We start from the raw sequence: 20,176 nt of genomic DNA, 5'->3' as shown, positions 1-20,176 counted from the left end.
GCTACAGATCATCTGACTTTGCTTAAATAGTCATCCTCACCATCCAACAGGTGACCCAAACACAAGGTGCTGTATGCACTTACCTCTAATATCACAGAACAAGAGGGGAAGTGAGCAACAAGCAGAAGCTTGCACTAATGCATCACAAAACATGAGCTGCTTGCCAAACAGATGCGCTCCAGGCTGGATCACCAGTAATGCATATTCAGTCTTGCAAAGTTTGCAGTGCTATCACCCAAGTTAAGATGCTGCTCCCACATCCTCACAAATGACTTCACTTAAAATGTCACAAGCCACCAGCAGAATTTCATACATAACCTCAGAAGCTTTAGCAATGAAAGTGCAAACAGGATGCTTTCTATACTGTCTGTGGGGCAGCTGGTTAAAACAAATATGCACAGGGGCCTTCTGATTATGTTCTGTCCCCTCTTGACCAGCCTGGACAAGGTGTAAACAGCCCAGACGCAGGACACAAAGTCTTCAACAGAAGATAACAGGAGTTATACAAGAGTGAAACTGTTTATTAAAAGATGAAAACTGGAAACCAAATTACAAACTTAAAGAAGTGAGCTGTTGCAAGACACGTGACAATCTTACGTCAGTGTGCCTCAGTCTCTTCAACACTGAAGGGTGTGTGAAGGCTCATACTTGCAACCCAAGTTGTAGGCCCCTCAGGACACATAAGCAACAACAAATAAAGATTTTTTTTAAAAAACAATCAGTATTGCAAATAACTCAAAGAAACTAATAGCATGAGTATTTGTCACAACTTGGGCATTTTAAATGTTGTACTATTGCACTTAGCAACACCACCAACAAAAAGGAATCAAGGAGGAAACCAGTGAAGTTAAAAGCTTCAGTATTAAAGCCATGAAGAAATCATTTATTTTCCCCCTACACACATAACCAAAAATTGTACTACAGACCAACAAAAGATTCTATTCCCAATTTAAAAATGCAAGTTTAATTCCAGTAAGATACCATAAGAACAGACTTCCACAGTTCTAATGATCAGAAAGGCAAGTACTACAGTGTAAATTGTGACTAAGATGTATGGTTCCTCATAGCATACCGTATCCACCCTCTCCAAAATCTGTTTATTTTGGACAAATGATACAAAACTTCCTTACAGCAGGAAGTCATGCAAGTCAAAGGCCACTGCTGAAACAGTATTTCCACTATTTTGCAACAGCAACTTAAAATCACTCACAAACATGAACTGAACTGCTAATCAACATCAGCAGATTTGTCCTTCAGCAATTTAACAGGGGGGAACTACTGGCTTTTCTGTACATTCCTCATCTTAGCACATCTTCAGAAACAGAAGTAAATTCCCACAACCCAATGCTACAAAACAGCTAACATCAGTATTTGGGAAGTGAAACTCCATGCTCTAACACCAAAGTTTCCTAACAACCTCATGACAGTCCTAAGCAAGCAGAACATATGCCCACACTCACCCCACACTCTGCACATGAAGCAGCCCAGGAGTCTTCTGTATGCTAAAAATTCCAACAGAACACTTGCAGAGAACTATGAAATAGAAGAATTCACAACGCATTTTACATCCGCCAGTCTTACTATAACAGCAACACACATCAGTACCTCCTGAAGACCTGCTTGTCATGTATACTTCTGGCAGTACAGCTCCAGTAAACAAAGTACCAAGGTTTTCATACCCACTCAGATGAGTGCTAGCTCATCTTCTCAGCCAATTCATGTAGCAAGACGGAACAAGATAGCATAGCCTTCTAACTAAACCTGTTACTTCCAGGTTGAAATTACAATAATTTTGTTACTTAGCCTCTTTCTGTTACTGCTTGTAAAGAAAGTAATAATTTCCTTTCACATTGTACCACACAATATCGTCAAGTAGCTGATTTCAATGCATCAAACTGCAAATAATCAACTGGACATACTAACCCTTACTTAAACCTTGAGATAAAAATGTTGTAACATATTTTTAAATGGCTGCTTAAGATACTAAAAATCACAACAGTATTAGGCTTAACTTGCTTAAATTTGAATCCAATAGATAATTAGCTGGCTAAAAGCTGCAACCATGTAACCCAAAACATACTATATTTGTATTCTAAGTCTAGCAACCTAAAAACTGCACAGTGTATTGGAAAAGCAAACATGTTCAGTTCCTAACAAAGACATACCAAACTGAAAAATACCATTCACTGATCTCTAGTCTACCACCACTGATAATCTGAAGCACTTAAAATACGTTCCTGTCAATGGTGTTGAGTATTTCAGCATTGGCTCCAACTGAGCTGAACAGATCCACACTACATAGTGTGGAGATGCCTACTCATAGTCCAAATAAACAGCCAAAGTTAGATTATCAGCACTTCTTGACCAGGATCATAGAGCAAAGGCACAATGCCATATTAATATCAATGCACATTTCCAGTACCCAAAGCATTCTGTTTCATAAACATGCCTGCCTATAATCTAAAAGCATAGAGAAGGATTTGGTTGGCTTACTGCAACTGAACAATTCACATAGCTGTAACTTTCATATTTGCAAACGCTGCAAGTCTACCAACATTGCACAGGATGAGCAAAATACTGCAGAAATGACAGTTCACACAAACTGTACAGTTTGTTCATATAGCCTAGTTCAAGATGTCACTAGCTTGTCACCAAAATGTGCCAAGGATGCAATCAAGCTGGCTCCCTCCAGACCCAGCCTGGATCCATGGGAATCTGTGAGCTCAGGCACATCATACAGCTGTACAACCATAACTGTGCACAGGGGCATGCACGGGCACCAGGTAACAACACAGCTGCAGCACCACTTATGACTTAGCTAGTCATATGTGCTTAGTACAGCATATGAAATTTACTCTTCTTAACAGTAATCCTAACATTTGTTTTCCATAGTAAAATTACATGATCCAATACATGGACACACACAGACCTTGTCATAAACCTACGCTGCCAAGTAAACAAAATGCAATCATTAAAATTAGGCCAGGACCCACAGGTCTACACTGAAATCTTGGGAGTTTTTTAGCCAAGAAATTTCAGTTAGATTATCCATGAAACTACAGGTCAAAATACATTTAATCCTCTGCACAATTTCTTTCATAAGTCTCTCTCTATGCAGGCATACACAAGCATAGCTAGAATTTAGGGACCTATTCTTTCAAGGTGAATAGCTCACAGGGCCTCAGCACCCAGCACTACTGACTGGCCTCCATGCAAACCTCTTCATCTATCTGGATCACCTCCCAGGACGCTGAAGAAAAGCAGCGGGTACCTCAGCATCTCTGCAAATCCCCCCACACAATGATCCAGACTTGTCAGGAGCCACAACCTCCCTGTCCCCCAGGATGCACTGGGGATCTGATGGGTACTTTAACTTGAATGTCCCTGACGCACCACTGGGTCGGTAGCTCGAGGACTGACACAAAAATAACCACATAAAAAATGAAAATAAAATTACAGGAGAAAAAAGCGACCCGACGACCCGTCTGCGAGCCTGTGTCCCTCTCCGCGCTGGCCCAGAGCGGCGGGCGGTCTCCCCCCATCCCGCGGCCCGGCTCCCAGCCGGCCCTCCCGCACACCCGAGGGCTGGAGCCAGGGGGCTCCCTCCCGCATCTCCGTCGGGGCTCCCGCGGGAAAACCGCCCTCCCCCGCCACAACAAAGGCCGCCGGACCGGCCCAGCGCCGCAGCAGCGCCCGCGGGGCTCCGCCGTCCCCTCCGGGTTTCCCTCACCCGCCTCCGCGGTGGCTGAGGCCCCGGCACAACCCCTGCCCGCCCCCCTCAGCCCAGCGTAGCTGAGCCTCCCGCCCCACAGCAGTCAAAGAGCGGCCGCTGAAATAAAACATTAAAAACCCCTGGGGGATGGAGGGGTGTTTGCCCGTGCAGTGACAATGATCCATCACCCGAGGCACCTGCGCCGTCGCCCCCTCCTCCAATCCGGCGGCGACGGAGGGAGGCGGCCGTCCGCTCGTATGGCATCCCCGGGGAATGAGGCGATCGCCGCGGCCTGCGGCCGGGCCGCGGCGAGCTGACCCAAGCGGGGCCAGTACCACGGCGGGGACGGGGGCTGCAGCCTGCCGCGCCGGGCCAGCGAGACGGTGGCGGGTCTCCCCGCGGCGCAGCCGGGCCCAGCGGCCGTACAACAAAGCGCCGGGGCTCGGTGGCAGGGCCGCCAGGCACTCACCGGGAGGCGGCGGGGGTCTCCGTCGGTGCCGCTGTGCCGTGCCCGGCCCGGCCCGCCGGGCCGGGGAGGGGGCAGCAGGTGGTCTCTCCTTTCGCCTCCTCGGCTCTCCCTGCTCCTTTCCGCGGGCACGAGTCGGGAGTAGGGGGGAGGGGGTTACGCGACGGGGTGGCCGCGGCCGGGCGGTGTGGGCCGGGCCGGGAGGGCGGCTCCCCCGCTGCGGCCCGGGCGGGCTCCGGCGGGAGTCACCGCCACCGCTGCAGAGTCCAGGCGCTGGGGTCGTTCTTGCCCCATCAACGCCGGGCCAGGCCGAGGGGGCCGCGCGAGGCGGGGCGGAGGGAGCGGGGCCGCTCCCCGCGGCGGCTGGTGGCCATCTTAGTCCTCCTCCTCCTCCTCCTGCGCGGCGCCGAATGCCCCCTCCCCGCCCGGCTGCCAGCGCTGCCTCCTCCCTCCGCTCCTCCTCCTCCACCTCCCGGCTGGCTGCGGTCGCCGCTGCTCCCGCGGCCCAAGGAGGCCGCCTCAGGAAAGCTGGTCCGTAATGGCGGGCCCCGGGAGCAGCCCCTCAGGCATCGGCTCACCGCCCCGATCCCTCAGCAAGAAGGCTGCTCGCAGAGGGACTCTTCTGCTCACCCAGATCGGGTCGGCTTGACAGACTCACAGGCCCCCTTCTCGGTTCTAGAGCTTTTTATAATTATCTGACTTTTTAGAGCGCTGAGTTTGGTTTCTCCCCGTCCTCTGACAAAAATCCCACTTCCCTAGCACTGCAAGCCGGCGTCCCCTCACTATCCCCGCCGCCAGTCCCTCACCACAGGCCCAGGCAGGTAACAAGGCTATCCAGCGTGCCGCGAAGAGAGCTGTCCCAGCCAGGAGCCTGCCTGTGGAATGAGGAAGGAACCGCGGGTCAGCGCAGGAGCAGGGAAGCCACCTTCGGTTTGGGGTCGAGGTGATCTCCCTTAGTTTTTTGTGAAGTGTACATCTGAGGGAAATCCACTTAGATAACTCTAAGTTTTGACCACAAGAAGCGCGGTACATCTGTGCTGGCCAATCTCATACATACAATCCAAATATTTAAATAGTGAAATAGTTACTCTTTTCCTAATTAAGCCAGAAGTTCAGTTAAATTCCCAACAGCCAAAGGCTGTCACACACACTGCAACCCTGGGGCAAAGCCTCATCTACTTGGATACTCCCGGGGAATGGTGCAAAGGTGTGTCCACATGTGTGTGACCACATACCCTTCTGCCTTTTTCTAGTCACTTATAAATTCATATCCATCAAGAAATCAGCACCTAGCAGTCTTTCACCCCATGCCAGTTTTGTTTGGGGTGGTTTTTCATTTACAAAATCCCTTCTGAAGTCTTCACTGAAAAGACTAAATAGTAGTTTGGAGAATCTGACTGCAGAGGTAAAAGCTGCAATAAACAATGCACAAATCATCCAAGACCCTGTATTTCACTGGCAAATTATACCTCTTCCCTCTACTAGGGGGTCTTTCTAAATGAAGCCATGTACCCTGTTGTACTTAAGGGCAAATGGAGTAAACCCCATTTACCCAGTCTTCCTTCTCTGTCTGTTCGCATCAAACGTGTAAATCCATTTAGTGTTTCTGATGGTTGATAGTGCTGCTGTTCAGCTGACAGTGGAAATCATCCTGTTCCCATTTAGGTGAAGGAGGCCTCTGCGTAAGACTCATGGATGTCTGGAGTGAGGCTAATTCAGCTGCTAAGGAGCACTCACTGAAGATAAAGTGTAACTTTAAGCGAACTCCATTTCTCCCAAGAAAAAAACAAAATAAGCAAGGACAAGTTTATGATCTCCTTGCCTATACAATACAGCATTGTCTTTATTTGCTAAAGGTGTCTTCACGCATGACTGTATTAACAGGAACAAGATTTAGTCCAGCTCAGAACAGCCTGGGCTAGTGGGGCTGGAATGGGACTGACTGGCTCTTTGCAATACCTGTAATTTTTTCAGTGAAGAATAGACACCATAAGAGAAATTATATACAGTATGTCATCATATTCCTATCACTGTAATATGATAAGTGGCAGAAGCTCTTCAACAGTTGGTATTCTTGTGTCCCTGGAAAAAAAAAACAACTTAAAATTTATGCCACGTGTATCTTGTTTTGTGCCTCCTAACTAAATGCCTACTTTTCCCCACTTTCCGGATGTAGAGCATTTAAACAAGCTCTTTCCCAAACACTTTCTCTCTACCCAACTGCTCTTTGCAGCTTCCTTCCCACATCATATGCTAACAGAATTATCACTGTCAGCTATGCAAAAAAAAAACCACCCAACCAATGGTTGTCTATGGCTGAGGCCATACGAGAAATGTTAAAGGAATAGGAAGGGAAAATGAGAAGGGTCAAGACATGAAACTGTAGACTTACTTTCAGGGGATACCTTTTGAGGGTGCTCACCACGTTTTGCATACAACATGGAATAATGTATAGACAAAAGGAAAAGTATGTTGAGTTACATTCTGTCACATACCAGACTGAAATATTTTGTCCCTGTAGTGAAGGCTGAGCTCAAAGTCAGTGGAGAGTGTGTTTCTGCTACAAAACAACCAGGATCTGTATCTCAGTCCATTCAAGGCTAACATGTACATTTCTTTGCATGCCTGAATTTTCACAGGTGCATTGTCCTTAGTTAGTAAGCCATGCCAGTCTAGAAGCAAAACCATGATGCATGCTACTAGGCAGAATTTGGCCATGCTTGCTCTATTTTCATTCTGGACTGCAGCAAGGGGAAGCACTGATTTCATCAGCCTGTTCCTACACTTATTTCACTTACTTACTGTGCAAGATGCCATCTGTGAATGGTAGATAGCAGTTAGACTTCACAAAACAAACAAATCTTCTCTCTGTAATTTATATGTAGGAGGATACTTGCACCTTTCATATGTAAAGGATTAACAAGATCTATCTTAGCCAATTCTACTGAGTAAGAATCAAAGCTTACAGAGATTATGCTGTTCCTAATTCATTATAGGTAGAGGTAAACGTAGTGGGAAAGCACAGAAATCTTCCAGGATGGCAGTGGAATTTGCAGAGACAGCTGTACATCAGATACAAGTTTTACTGAGTGCCAAGTTATATTGCTTTTTTCTTCTTGCACAGTTAATGCTCACTGCATTCCTGTTTATAGTCCCCCATGTTTTGGTTAGTTGTCACAGTTCCAAGCTGTAATGATCCATACAGAGTGACACCAGACATTCTTTTTACCTTCTCAACACCTCCTCTCCTCTTGCAAAGCTCATCACAGGTAGCTCCTTATCTTTCTCAAACAAGGTGCTGGTTAGTAATTACAGTGTTAGTAAAGTATTTACAGTTAATTTTTCTTCCACTTTGCAAAGCAACTGTGCACAAGGGATTGCATCCATCCTTAAAAACCGTGGAGATATATTAGTTAATACCAAAGTACAGGAAAAACAGAACTGAAAACAAATTACTACAAGAAAGTGAAAGAAAATAGAGGGAATTTTATCCCTCCCCCCCCCTTTTTTAGGATATTTTTAAAAGAAGAAAATAACACTTCCAAATGTATGCAGCCTAACCTTTTCATCACACAAGATTTCTATTAATTCCTTTGAGAAGTTCTCTTCCCTCTCTCTTTCCTGCTTGTTTACAGATAACTTTTGGTATTGAATAAGAGGAAGGGTGGAGCTGTTGAAGTAACTAGTGCGCGTCTCTTGTGACACTCATGATGAATTTGGCTAAAATTTGAAAAATTAAAAAAAAAGAAATTCCCTTGTCACATATGTTCTTCAGAGAAATAGTGGGCTGCTTGTCAGAAGTTAATAAATTAAACAATCCACAAATAGTTTAGTGCTGATCTCACAGCATTTGTAAAGCATTAACAGAGTCACCACAGCAAAAACACCAGCAACCTAATGGAGTAACAGTGGAGGACAGCAGCAGCCAGGGCTACTCCTCCTTTACTCTCTAGGGCTCAGCCCTATTTAGGATAAATAGCCTTTCTTCTGCTGTCTGTAGATGTTAGTCACATAGTTCAAGTAATTAAACATTTGCATCCCAGTGCTGCAGGTTCAGAGTTCAAAGGTGGATGATTTAGCTACAGCTGAACATCGTGGGTTTCGGTTTTTTACTTCCACGACAAAACCACTGCTAAAACAGCATTGGAGTTATCAGCAAGAACAGGAGGATGAGGGGAAGAAGCAGGACAGAGGGCAGTGTAACAACAGAATTCCCAGCCCATGAAGCTTTAGGTCACATCTGTAACTGTAAAAGAAACCAAAGCTTGCACAGTTCTCAAAATCCCTGCCCAGCCTCAGCCTATTTGTGCAGAACAGAATTCCTGCTACAGAGGTTACAAACCTAGTTGCACAGCTAGTCACACATAACTGGTGTACAATGAAATATTATTACAAGATTCAAAGAATACAACACTGATAGAAAAGAACATAAGCAAAACTTGCTTGTAAACAAGAATCACATTGTGCATGGGTGTACATGGGAAAGAGAAGATAGTTAAACAGAAAAATCAAATAAATGCATGTTACTTGATATTTAGAGGTTATAGAAAATTTAGATGTTGGAGCCATACTCCCTGGGTCTAAATTTTCACATGCCTGTATGCTGATGATTCCTACAGATTCTCAGACCTGCACAGGCAAAATGGAAACCACAGTTTCAAGAGCCTTGATTGTGTTCAGACCACCTTCCACGCATCCAGCGAAAGTGGGGAAAAAGAGCAGGCGGCGACAGAGGAGGTGCAGGTCAGCTGAGGTCATTGCGGCTTATGGCCTCAAAGCCTGATGATCCCAGGAGTGAATCCGAGAGGATGAGATCACACTCGAGTGAGGGAAATATGCTGCCATCTGGTGCCTCTGGAGAAACTGAAAAAAAATAGAGAGCTCTCTTGGTGGTGTGCTTCACCTGCAGTGGGGTCAGTGCTGCTGGTTCACTCCTACAGACCTCCAAAAACCGCTGGTTGTCTTTTTGTGGTTCAAAAGTGTTACCATTCTGCATGGCATATGACAGACTAGCTTGTGAAGGCATACACTGAATCTCAAACAGGCTGAAAAAGTGCATTTTACGGTAGTTTGCCCCCAAAAGAAAAGTCTTCAAGTATTCATGCAGTTTTTAAGGCAGATGATTTTAGGAAAGATGGTTTTAAAATATGTCCCTTAGTTCTAAGGATAATATACACCTTGTTTGTTCTGATGAAGTTACACATATTCACACCAAGAGCCTGTAAAATACTCTTCTATTACAAATCCTATAGGTACATGTTTTACTACCGCATGTCAAAAGAAACCTGAAATCGGCACAGTACATCTGAAAAAAGAACCAAGCAGATGCTCTTTGCTATCAGGTATTGTGAAACAGTTTAACAGAACAAAGATTCAGTGGGGTTTTTTGGCAGAACTGACTTTGACCTTGACAATCACTGCACAACCTCCTCTGATGCCCACTATTTTATCCTATGAGCAGTTAGTCAGTACATGTCAGAAGCCTCAAAGAATACAGGACAAGACACTAAATACTGCTTATTTTTATGATTCGCCTTTTACAGCAGCCTATTTCAGATTGTTGTTGGTACAGCCTCAGAGGATGTGCCAAATACACACTGAGACACTCCACAGTGTTAGAATGAGAGAGTGTTATTTTTGTCTAAGATATTTTTATTTTTACAGGCTTTCACAGAAAGCCATAATGGTAGCTTGGAGACATTGAAATGACTTATCAAATAAAACCCTATATATTGCTCTATTTTAGATGCAGCAGTAATAAAGATAGCTCTTTCTGTGAACTTAAATTTGTTTGTCTCTTGACCAAGGCACAGGAAAAATCCAAGGCCTTCAGGTCAGCTTCCCACTGGAAGAAAACTGAGTGAAGTGGGTTATATACCTTATTTATTTTTAAACGCATAATTTTTGGAATGAAGTGGTCACAATACCTCAGGTTTGCAATCCACTTTTGCACATAAAAGAACTCCCACACCACCATCAATTTTGCAGGAAGATATCCTAATCCAAGAACAGCTTCAAGATCATGGAATAATCTAAGAACCAAAGAGTCTTCCGAATGGCTTCTTGTACAGCTCCACAGAACAAAGAGAAAGAACATGTTTATGAGCAAAGACATTTGTAAAGCTATAACTCAAAGGGCTTTCTTGTCACTGCCTTAACTTGCATTTTCCCACTTTAACTCAAACGTCTGGTTTAACAAGATGCAAATTCAGTGCTTTCTCTCTTCCAGTGAGTGACTGATGAAGCCAAGCAAAACTTTTGCCACTGCAGGCTTCTGTTATACATACCTGCAGACAACCTGAGTCTGTCATGATACAGACTTCAATAAGTACAGAAAATCATGACACTAAATAAATTTAGCACAATCTCATTTCGTAAATCACTAGGGGACTGCTTTTATTCCAGCTTTCAGAGAGTGGACAAGTAATTAACAAGGAACATCTTAATTAAAAATATGTATTATTACTTACTGTTTATTATTGTTTACCATGTCCTTTGGAAACAACAAGCCACATTAACCCTTTGGCTAAATTACTAAAGTTCTGTAGAAAAAAAGGCAGCATTACTAGATAAGCTATATGAAGACTGATGTCATTTAAGAAAGGCTGATCAAAAACTTATTTCCATAGTAAGCTACTTCCACTTAATTCCTAGCCTTATCCACATCTGTTCCTAAAAAAACCTACATTTTCAATCGAAATGGAGCTAGATCCTCTTATGAACAATGTTATACTATAAGCACTTGGGAGTCCTTCCTCTTTAACATCATTAGAATTGCTTGTTGGTACATGGAGGGAGTCTGAAGCTTTTAGACGTGTACGTAGCTTACTGTAGAGGAGTAATTTCTTTGACAGTCCCTTGCCCATGAACAAATCAGGCAACTTGAAGCCCTTCTAATATTATTAGCCATGACATATATAAAACTAGTTTTAAGAAACAACAAAAACTACTGTCAGTGCCTGTGGCAGCCTTGTTAACAGCAACTTACATTGTCAGTCTCCCTTCAAGGTACAGGAATAGCATTTCATTTCAAACATAAGAAGCATTTTCTGTGTGTCCTCCATCTCCAAAGAGGTTTTTTTCTTAGCCAAACTTTTGACTATTCTAAAAATAGATGATAATTTTCTGTAGTAGATTGCTAGGTGACTAAGGGCTACTTCTAAGTATGCCATGAGAAACACTGCTGGAAAGAGCGCACATCTTGTCAGTAGGTTTAAACCAAGGATACAGGGTCCACATCTTCACTGGATTGTTCCCTAGGAGTCTGCCTATTGAGAAAAGTGGAAAACTAAAATAAGCATGACATCCAGAGAGGTGAAATTGTAGTAAGGATAAGCTATAGCCTTGGTGCATTTGTGTGGTCTTGAGGACAATGAAACACACAGCTGGTGCTATCTATGATTAGAGTTTACCTGGTGCTTTCCAAGTGGCTAGATGTGTTTGTCTCTAGGCCCATGTTACCACAATACCATGAGATTTCCTTACAACCCCGATTAATTTCCCAGAATATTTTAGTTGTCAGCCTGCAATCATTGCTCAGTGTACTTGTGTACTGCAAACCCTCTATTGCAAGGTTAAGAAACAGATTTAATGGGTCTTAGCTTTTCAGTAGCAATCTGCATAAATCAACATAAATCAAATCTGTCAGCAACATTGTCCATCTGTATACTAGCATATGTATTTTAAACATGTAAAAATAACATTTACCTTGAGTCACGAGGAAGGAAGCAACTCCTGGCTTTGTATTGTTTCATCATTTTGGCCAACCAACTTTTGACAACATGTTTTTCTGATAGGCAAAATGAATGCTTCACCAAAAGCTCTGGAGGAAGCCGTGTACGCATGTACCACGGCAAAACTACAGGTTTTTCTCTCAACACCCAATTGCCACTATCAGATGCAAAATGTAGACTTCTTAAAGGAAACGGAGCCACATCCACAGATCTATAACTATATCTCCTGATGCAGAAGTGATCATGGTTTAGATGTAATCCACTTCTGAAGTTCAAGCCAGCGACACAGGTCAGTTAGACAGGACAGGGTTTGAACACTACCTTGCCAGATGTGCATTCGCCCCAAAAATGTTTGTAGTTAGCATGTGGATTTATTTTATTGCTAACGGATAACATGTCTGAAAATAAGACATGGGCATGTGTCATGGTTTAAGCTCAGCTGTAAATCAGCCATGCAGTCCTCGCTTATTCTCCCCCCCCCCCTTTCCTCCCCCCACTCCCAGAGGGATGGGGAGGAGAATCGAAAGAATGTAATTCCCACAGATTGAGATAAAAACAGTCTAGTAGCTAAGGTATAACACAAATCACTGCTGCTACCACTAATAATAATAATGATAAGGGAAATAACAAGGGAATACAACTGCTCACCACCCACCAAAAGAATAATACCCAGCCTGACCGAGCAGTGATCTAACCCTTCCTGGTAACTGCCCTCATTTTTACATCCTGGGCATGACGTGCTGTGGTATGGAATACCTCTTTGGCTAGTTTGGGTCAGGTGTCCTGTCTCTGCTTCCTCCCGGCTTCCCATCCTCCCTGGCAGAGCATGAGGCTCAGAAAGTCCTTGGTCAGAGTAAACATTACTGAGCAGCAACTAAAAACATCGGTGTTACCAGCGCTGTTCCCAGGCTGAAAGTCAAAAACACAGCACAGCACCAGATATTAAGAAGGAGGAAAACGACTGCTACTGCTGAACCCAGGACAGTATCAAAGGCAACAGTTGCCCTGCATGATTTTAAGCTTTCTCCGCCCTCCTCCCCCCTTAAATCAATTGATCAAAAAGCACACGAACTAACTTGCATATTTATTTTAATCCACTCCCCTATTCCCCTGCCTCCCTCTTCTCCATCACATGATCCTTTCTTCCTCAAAACACCAGACAGTTTTGTACAGTGTCAGCAGTAAGAAACTAAGCGCAGGACTCTCTGGAATTTGATGGGCCTCTGACAGAAGACAGTCCTGACTGTTACTACACATGTGCTGTTACTGCATGAGCCAAAATATCCAAAACATCCAATGAAGGCTTCTGGAAAACAGTTCCTGCCCACAAACTCCTCCTGGTGGTGTTCCCTCATAGGGAACGTAAAATCTTTCCTCTCAACTGATCAGCTTTCTCTCCCCATCATTTCCTCTTGTCCCTTCTGAAGAGATAAACAGCAAACCCTGCAACTGATTTTATTTCCGCTTTCAGGCACCAATCAGAAAGGCATGAGGATATGCTATTGTCAAATTGTCAGCAGAAAATGCTGACTTACAACAATGGAGCAAAGACAGAGCAGTTCCTGCAAATCTTGTGTTCTGGGAACTGAGAAGTGGCCAACAGAGCTTGAAAACCTCTCTTAGCTAGTTAATAGGAATACACATGTCTAAACCATTCTGTTTCCCAGCAGATGCTACAGGAATTAAATCAAGGTAAAGGAGTGAAATCTGTAAAGAAAACCATGAACATCATATTCAATTGCTTCTAAACTTCAGAGGTGGACCTGTGCAGACAACAGTTCAGCTGTTCCTTCATCACCTAATGAGAGATCACACAAGGAGATTTTTCTTCCCTGCTTGAAGCAAAGACACAAACCATCCTTTTAGGGGAAGAGGACAGTCTTACTTAGCTCTTCTTGTCAAAACCAAGGAGGTAAGTGGCAATGCTTGCAGGAACAGTTGCTGTAGTAATTCCATTCTCTGACATCTTCGAGAGCTGCCAATTTTTTGGCCACTGAAACCTCAGTTATCCCTCATAATGACGGATCTAGCCTTTTCTGTGATTACCAAAATTACTCAATTTTTCAAAAATAAGGACTGAAGGTGAAAACATGCTAAACTTCAGCCTCTGTGATACAGACTCATCAGTTACAGATGTTTATCTTCTCATTCCGCTCACCTGGGAATCACAGCTAGTTCTCAAACATACCTATTTCAACTTTGAGGTTAAGACTCCTATGGAAGTAGTCTTCAGTCCACGTTCTACTAGAACAACTAGTGCAGAAGAAAAATGAAGCAAATTTAGGACTAAAGCATAGAACATCCTGAGTTCACAGTACAATTCATATTAGGAACTGAATTTGTGGTAGACTGGCTGTATTGGATTAATTTAAAGGACTTTAACCTTTCTAAGTGGTGCAACCTTAAGCAGAAAATATTAAATGGGAAAATTAATCAATATAATTTTAAGTTACAGGATTTGTATTTTCCTCCATGACTGTCTAAAGACTGGGAGAAGATAAGATAAAAAACTCAAATTACGTTGGCTCATATACCTCTTAGTACTCTGAGAAAATATACACATTTCTGTGACAGTTTTTCAGTGTTAAAATAGCTTCTAAATTCCAGGTTGAGATTGCTTTGTCAACAGAACTTGATGGTAGAGCTATACCTGCTGTAGGGGATTGTATTACGTGACCTACTAATGCCATTCTATTCCTGTTTCCCGTCACACAAACTGCCCATGAGATTTACCTAAAATTGAAAGGTGACTCAATCTCCCTATCCAGAATAACACTGATATTTTTGCATGAGTGTAAGCTCTAGCTTGCACTGTGATGATAAAATCTTTCCTGAGACACCCAAGGAAGATCTCTACCATGTAGGAGTTTCCATCACAGTTCCTAGAGGCTTACTGAGCAATTCACATACTTCCCACGTAACACATTTCCACCATCTGCAGCTTTCATGTGGTTTCCAGATGTCCTATTGCCATTGGCAGCCATCTGTAAAGCAGCCTTCAGAGCACAGCTTTCTTGCTGTTTCCAGGGCAATGCCAACATGGTCATGTTGTAGCCCTAGCACATTCAAACACCATGTCCAGCCTAGGCAGCATCTAAGCACCTCCTCACCACCAGCCAGAAAGCTAAAGTAAGGCCAGATTCACCTTGCTCTAGCTGTTTGGTTTCTGATTTACAATCACATCCTGCTTTTCTGCTTTTTACCAGTCCATTTGGCAAATTCAGACTTTCCTGGTACCCTACCAGGATTTTCAGAGCAGAGTCTGCCCTGCCCTCTGGCAGCAGCAGACAATCACACACACCACAGCTGGAGATACCTTCCCCAATTGTCCTCCTGTAGGTGCCATAGTGTTGGGAGTGCTGCACCAGCACTCCAGCTTAGGGTTTTTTTTCTGCACAGGAGCAGTGATTTGGAGAAAGGAATGGTGTCTAATGGGCTACAGAGAGGATTTTTTGGAAGTAGGTTGCAAGGGGAGAGAACTGCTTGAAAGAGCTAAGGGCAGGGAAGGACACAGTTTTGGGAGGGAAGTGTTTTATAAGTTGAGAAAAAAATGAAGATGGCCTGGAGTATCATTTGGGTGCTTGAATAGGTCCCACTGGGCTAGCCAGCTTCCTTTGGGAAATGCTGTGTGTTCCTTCCCAGGGCTAGACACAGGATGCTGGTGTGTTTGGGGGGAACAGATCTCTAAGTGGGCTGATTTGCACAACTGCTTTGATTTCATTCAATACATACCAAAAAAAAGTTCATGTACTTCTTCCCTTACCCCGTTCCCACGATACATAAAAGGATATTTTATTTTCACCTTAATCAGCAGGTGAGCAGCAGAAGTGGCCAATTCAGAAAGATGGTCTGCCCAAAATCGTAGGAGACATTTGCAAGCTATCATGAAAAAGATGTGGTGCCTGGATAGATTACTTGATTTCCAAGCTGTTGCACCTAGATGAATCATGTTATAAATTTACTTGGTGGTTTAAGTAGCTAATTCTGGGAAAGTATCATCTTTCCCTCAGGTTTTTGGTCTGTGAGTACAGCTAATTTAGGCACCACACTTCCGTCTCTCGACTGGGTGGGTGTTGGATAAGGTGCTCATGGCTCTGTGGGACCACCAGCTGGGTGCACTGTGCAAGGTCTCTGTACAGTAGGCTGCAGGTTTGCCTTCAGGGTGGCTAGAACTTGAGAGTGACCCCTCCAGCACCTAACATCCCAACAAAAAACCCAGATAAAGCATTGTCAAGCTATTGGCTCCGCTTTGAGGCATTTTTATTTACAACGCCTTGCAGAGGAGGTGCCTGGCGCGATCTGTGTTTCACAACCAAACAGGGGGATCCTGCAGCAGGGCTGAAGACTGTTTGCAAGGGGGGAGCTGATAACATGTAGGAGGAGGGAATCTGTATTGGCTCTGAAGCTGCAAATGGCTTCTTCTGGAGGCACGTACACAACCAAGCTCCCTCCTCTCTTCTTGGACTTGAAAATTCAGGCAGCATTAAAGAAAACTAACCTGAGTTTTGTGGAATGGAGGGCCATTCTCTAGGGACATTGGGAGGACCATCTAGATTGGTCCTCTTAGTCAGTAAAAATGAGATGGGCTTCATTTGTGCTACCAAAATATATTCGCATTTCTTACTCCCAGGCCAAAGTACTAGTTTCCAAAATACTGCATTCAGCTGTCAGTCTCTCAGGGTCCATATGAATGTGCTTCCATTTCCAAGCTTCTCAGCTTGTCTCTCAAAAGTCTTGCTGTAGGGATTTTTGCTGCAGTGTTTTGTGTGTTTTAAATAAAAATCATTAAAAAAACATAGAAAAAACAGACAGCTGTCTTTACAGCCTATCTGAAAAGGCATACCAGTATAAAATTTCCCATTTACTAATTGTTAGATAGAGAACAAAGCCTAATGTTGATAAGACTGATTTATAATGCGCTTTCCCAAATACCAGTTACTGAAACAAGGATGTGAAAACCAGGCATAAGAAATGGAGGAGTTGCATAGCATTTCTGAAAATAAGTTGATGTATTAATCCTCAGTAAAGCAATAGTTTAGTCCTTCTCCCCTCTAAAAGTATACCAGAACTACAGTAGAAGCAAAGGTAGTATTATTAACCCGACTGTATTGTCACTTAGGTCAAGTTTAATTAAGACTTGTCTTAATTCAAACAGTAATATCACATCCCTGATAAAGTTAACCGCCCCCCCCTTAGCACTGAACACCATCAGTTCCCAAGAGTTTCAGTGTTAGCTCAAGTTAATTATGTTTAAATTATTTCCTTTGGTGTACTGATGCAAAGATCATCATCTAATCCCTCAGAACAGAGAATTAAAGCTTTCTGCCGCTTACAGCAGAGCCTGCCTTACCATTGCGCCCTTGTGGTGGAGTTAGCCTGCCTTAAATTTGAATGCAGAAGGACTACCTCATTGCTTAGGAAGCCAAGCAATGTAACTGCCTCTTAAAATTCTTCCAGGGAGGTTTTCAAAGTCTCTCTGACTGAGTTCAGGATAAACAGTACATGAAACCCAAGTTAATTTGCCTGGTGTATGCCATGAGCTCCCACATGCATCAGTTCCAGAAAAAGAAGCAGTTTCTGCTCCTGGACTATAAGCCTTAGTCCACCCAAGGTTAGGGCCTGGTCACGTATCCTGGTGGGGGCTTAGGAAGCCGTGTACCAGGGGAAAGCCCTAACTTCTCCAGTGACCCAGCACAGATGGGCAGCTCACAACCAGCCCCACACTGACACAAGGCTTCTACAAAACAGGCAGTGAGAGGGATCAGGACTCCCCTGCCAGGCCTTAAATGTTCTGAGGCGGGTGTCTGAGAAAACCAGGCAGCAGGCAGGACACTGTCTGCTGGGCTCAGGTATAATTCAGGTGGATTGAAATGTGGGAGGTGTGACACCTCAAAGCATTGCTAGTGCCAGTTGTGCAGGGGTTAAAAGTTAGCCTGAAGGACACTGCACAAAGGAGAGGTTGTGCACAACCAAGCAGGCACAATTAGATTAAATACAGACATGTCATTTTTCACATTGATTTTCTTCTTCAAAACAGAAGAGCCAGCTGCCCAGAACTGCTGCAGGAAGAAGGGACCTGGCCTGTACTTTCACAGTACTTCCACTGAAGTTTTAGTCAGAAACTTGTTTTAGTGCAGCTGGACAGCACAAAGTCTGGCAGAGCTTGCTTCCCACTGTCTCAGGATAGCCTACATTTGACAGGTACAATAGCTAGTTGCATCAGAAACAAGGCCAAAGTACAAAGAGCTACACACACACCCTTTAAGTACATACAAACCCCAATGATTAGCCACAGCTAGTTAATATAAGGCACTATTGGGCAATTAGAGCTCTCACTATGTTTTATTTAGAGGTGTGCACGATTCTTGTCAGATAGCACAAGTACCTCATTTCCTGCACTCAAAGGGCAGGGTCCTAACAGCAGAACTGAAAACCTAGCCTCTTGCTGCACTTGGGACTAACTTAAAACTCGAGTCCCGCTGAGCCGGGGGCAGCTGGCCTGGTAGCTTTGTATGGGAGCAGCAGCCACTTAAGGAAGAAAACTGCTGCTGTTGCACCTTGACACAGGCAAGTGCAAGTGAAAAGGTAGCACCTAAATGGAGCTAAAGCTTTATATCTTCATTTCCCTACAATAATGTGTTGCCTTTTTATACTCATTTGCAAAGGTTAAGTTTCTGCAAATTAAATCCTAATAATACCAGGTTTTCCTCACCTATTCCTTTGGAGATCAAGCTATAATTTCAAGAACAAGCATCAGTATTGAGGAGTTAGGGTGTAATATGTATGCAATGAATAAATCGTAGTGTCTGTAGTATTCAGTAGTACATCAGTGGTAGACTCAGTACCAGGCTAATGGTTGGACTCCATGATCTCAAGGGTCTTTTCCAACCTAAATGATTTTGTGATTCCGTGTTTATGGGTGACACATTACTGCCTGTTTCTGGAATGCTGTCAGATACAGGACTCAAGTTAAAGTTTATGCAATTTGAAATTGCTAAACCATGGAATTGAATATCCATTTTCTAATTGAGAAGCTATTTGCAAGAGAAAGAGCAATTGTACCTTAGCTACGTGCAGGTTCTGGTACAAGCTGGACAAAGGGGCTCTGTGTAGTATGGTTTAAGAGTTATGTACAATAACAAAAGTCAACTTCAAAAAGTCACAAATTCCCTCTGTTGCAACTGCACAAACAAGGATTACTCCAGCTGCTGTGCCACTACCCCTGAAAGCAGCTCCTTCCAATTGCCCCAGCAAACACACCTTGAAAGGGTTTTGTCTGTTGAAGGTAAAAATTTCCTGCTTCTGTGCAAGAAACAGTTCAAAACTTTACCTGTCTAGCAGGAGAAAACTCACCAGTAACATTGCATTTCCTTTCCTCAGAAAAGCATCGGAAAGCAGGCTACAGGAAAGCTCCCTCTGTGCTTCTGTAGTTTTCTGAAGCCTGAGGAGGTGCACAGCACAGACACAATTTGCTGATGGTGAGTGTTTAACAGATGTTACAGTCTTCACTGTAATACAGAAATGAGGTGCACTTGTTACCCAGCTTGTTTGAGGTTGCAGGAGGTGAATGGCCTTGGATCCAAGAGTTAAAAGGGAATGAACAGTCAGGGATCACCTGAAGTCTCAAGGGACAAAAAGTAGGGAATTAACAGCAGGCTTTTTGCTTAAGAACATAACCTTAAGCAGTAATATAAAGGAATATAAATTCTTGTTAAGAAATCTCCACCCACTCTACATGCTGTAGGAAATACTGGACAGGGGTATTTCTGTCCCAGTTTTATTTTTATTACAACACCTGCTTCAATGAAAGATTGAAACAGTCAAACCAAACCAGACATTATATGCTCATACCATTTACAGTATTTACATAATATACATATTTATTTGTTTTTCTGCTCAGTGGGTAATTATAGCAGCTTGGAACTAAACTGCAAATGAAAAGAGACACTGGTGTAAAAAGTTAAACTTTCCTGTTGTTCACATTGCAGTGCTTGAACTAACAGAAGTAACAAGTGTGGTAAATGCACTTCTTACTAAGCAAGCATAATTGTCACTATACAGTGACAAGCCCTGCTGAGGTTTATTTACACCAAGCCTGAGCTGGCAGGAAGCTATTGTTCTACCCAGAGAATTGATGAGTGAGATCACAAGTGATTCCTTCTTCATTTGAACACTGAACAGCAGAATTGCAGTGTTAAACCTTCTCTTGTGCAAATACATAGCAATTAATTTCAAATGCTCTGTTGTATTAAATGCTAAAATATA

At 43.5% G+C, this 20,176-nt stretch overlaps 1 protein-coding gene across 3 annotated transcripts in view; it reads right to left on the bottom strand.

Annotated features, from left to right (window-relative positions):
• WDFY3 (WD repeat and FYVE domain containing 3) overlaps window positions 1-4,572 on the bottom strand; it is a 173,662-nt gene extending 169,090 nt beyond the window's left edge. For 2 of the 3 annotated variants that reach the window (XM_061350991.1, XM_061350994.1), the window contains exon 1: window positions 4,182-4,572. The gene's annotated coding sequence lies outside the window, so the exon portion shown is untranslated. The remainder of the gene's footprint in view (window positions 1-4,181) is intronic. The other variant, XM_061350992.1, reaches the window with a different exon arrangement.
• Between the last annotated feature and the right edge of the window lie 15,604 nt (window positions 4,573-20,176).

This window comes from Neopsephotus bourkii, unplaced genomic scaffold (assembly GCF_033783945.1).
Source record: "Neopsephotus bourkii isolate Nb327-2 ecotype Australia unplaced genomic scaffold, CSIRO-AGI_Nbou_v1 NB_547, whole genome shotgun sequence".
NCBI classification, from domain to species: Eukaryota; Metazoa; Chordata; class Aves; order Psittaciformes; family Psittacidae; genus Neopsephotus; species Neopsephotus bourkii.
This window is presented reverse-complemented; position numbering and strand designations above follow the sequence as displayed.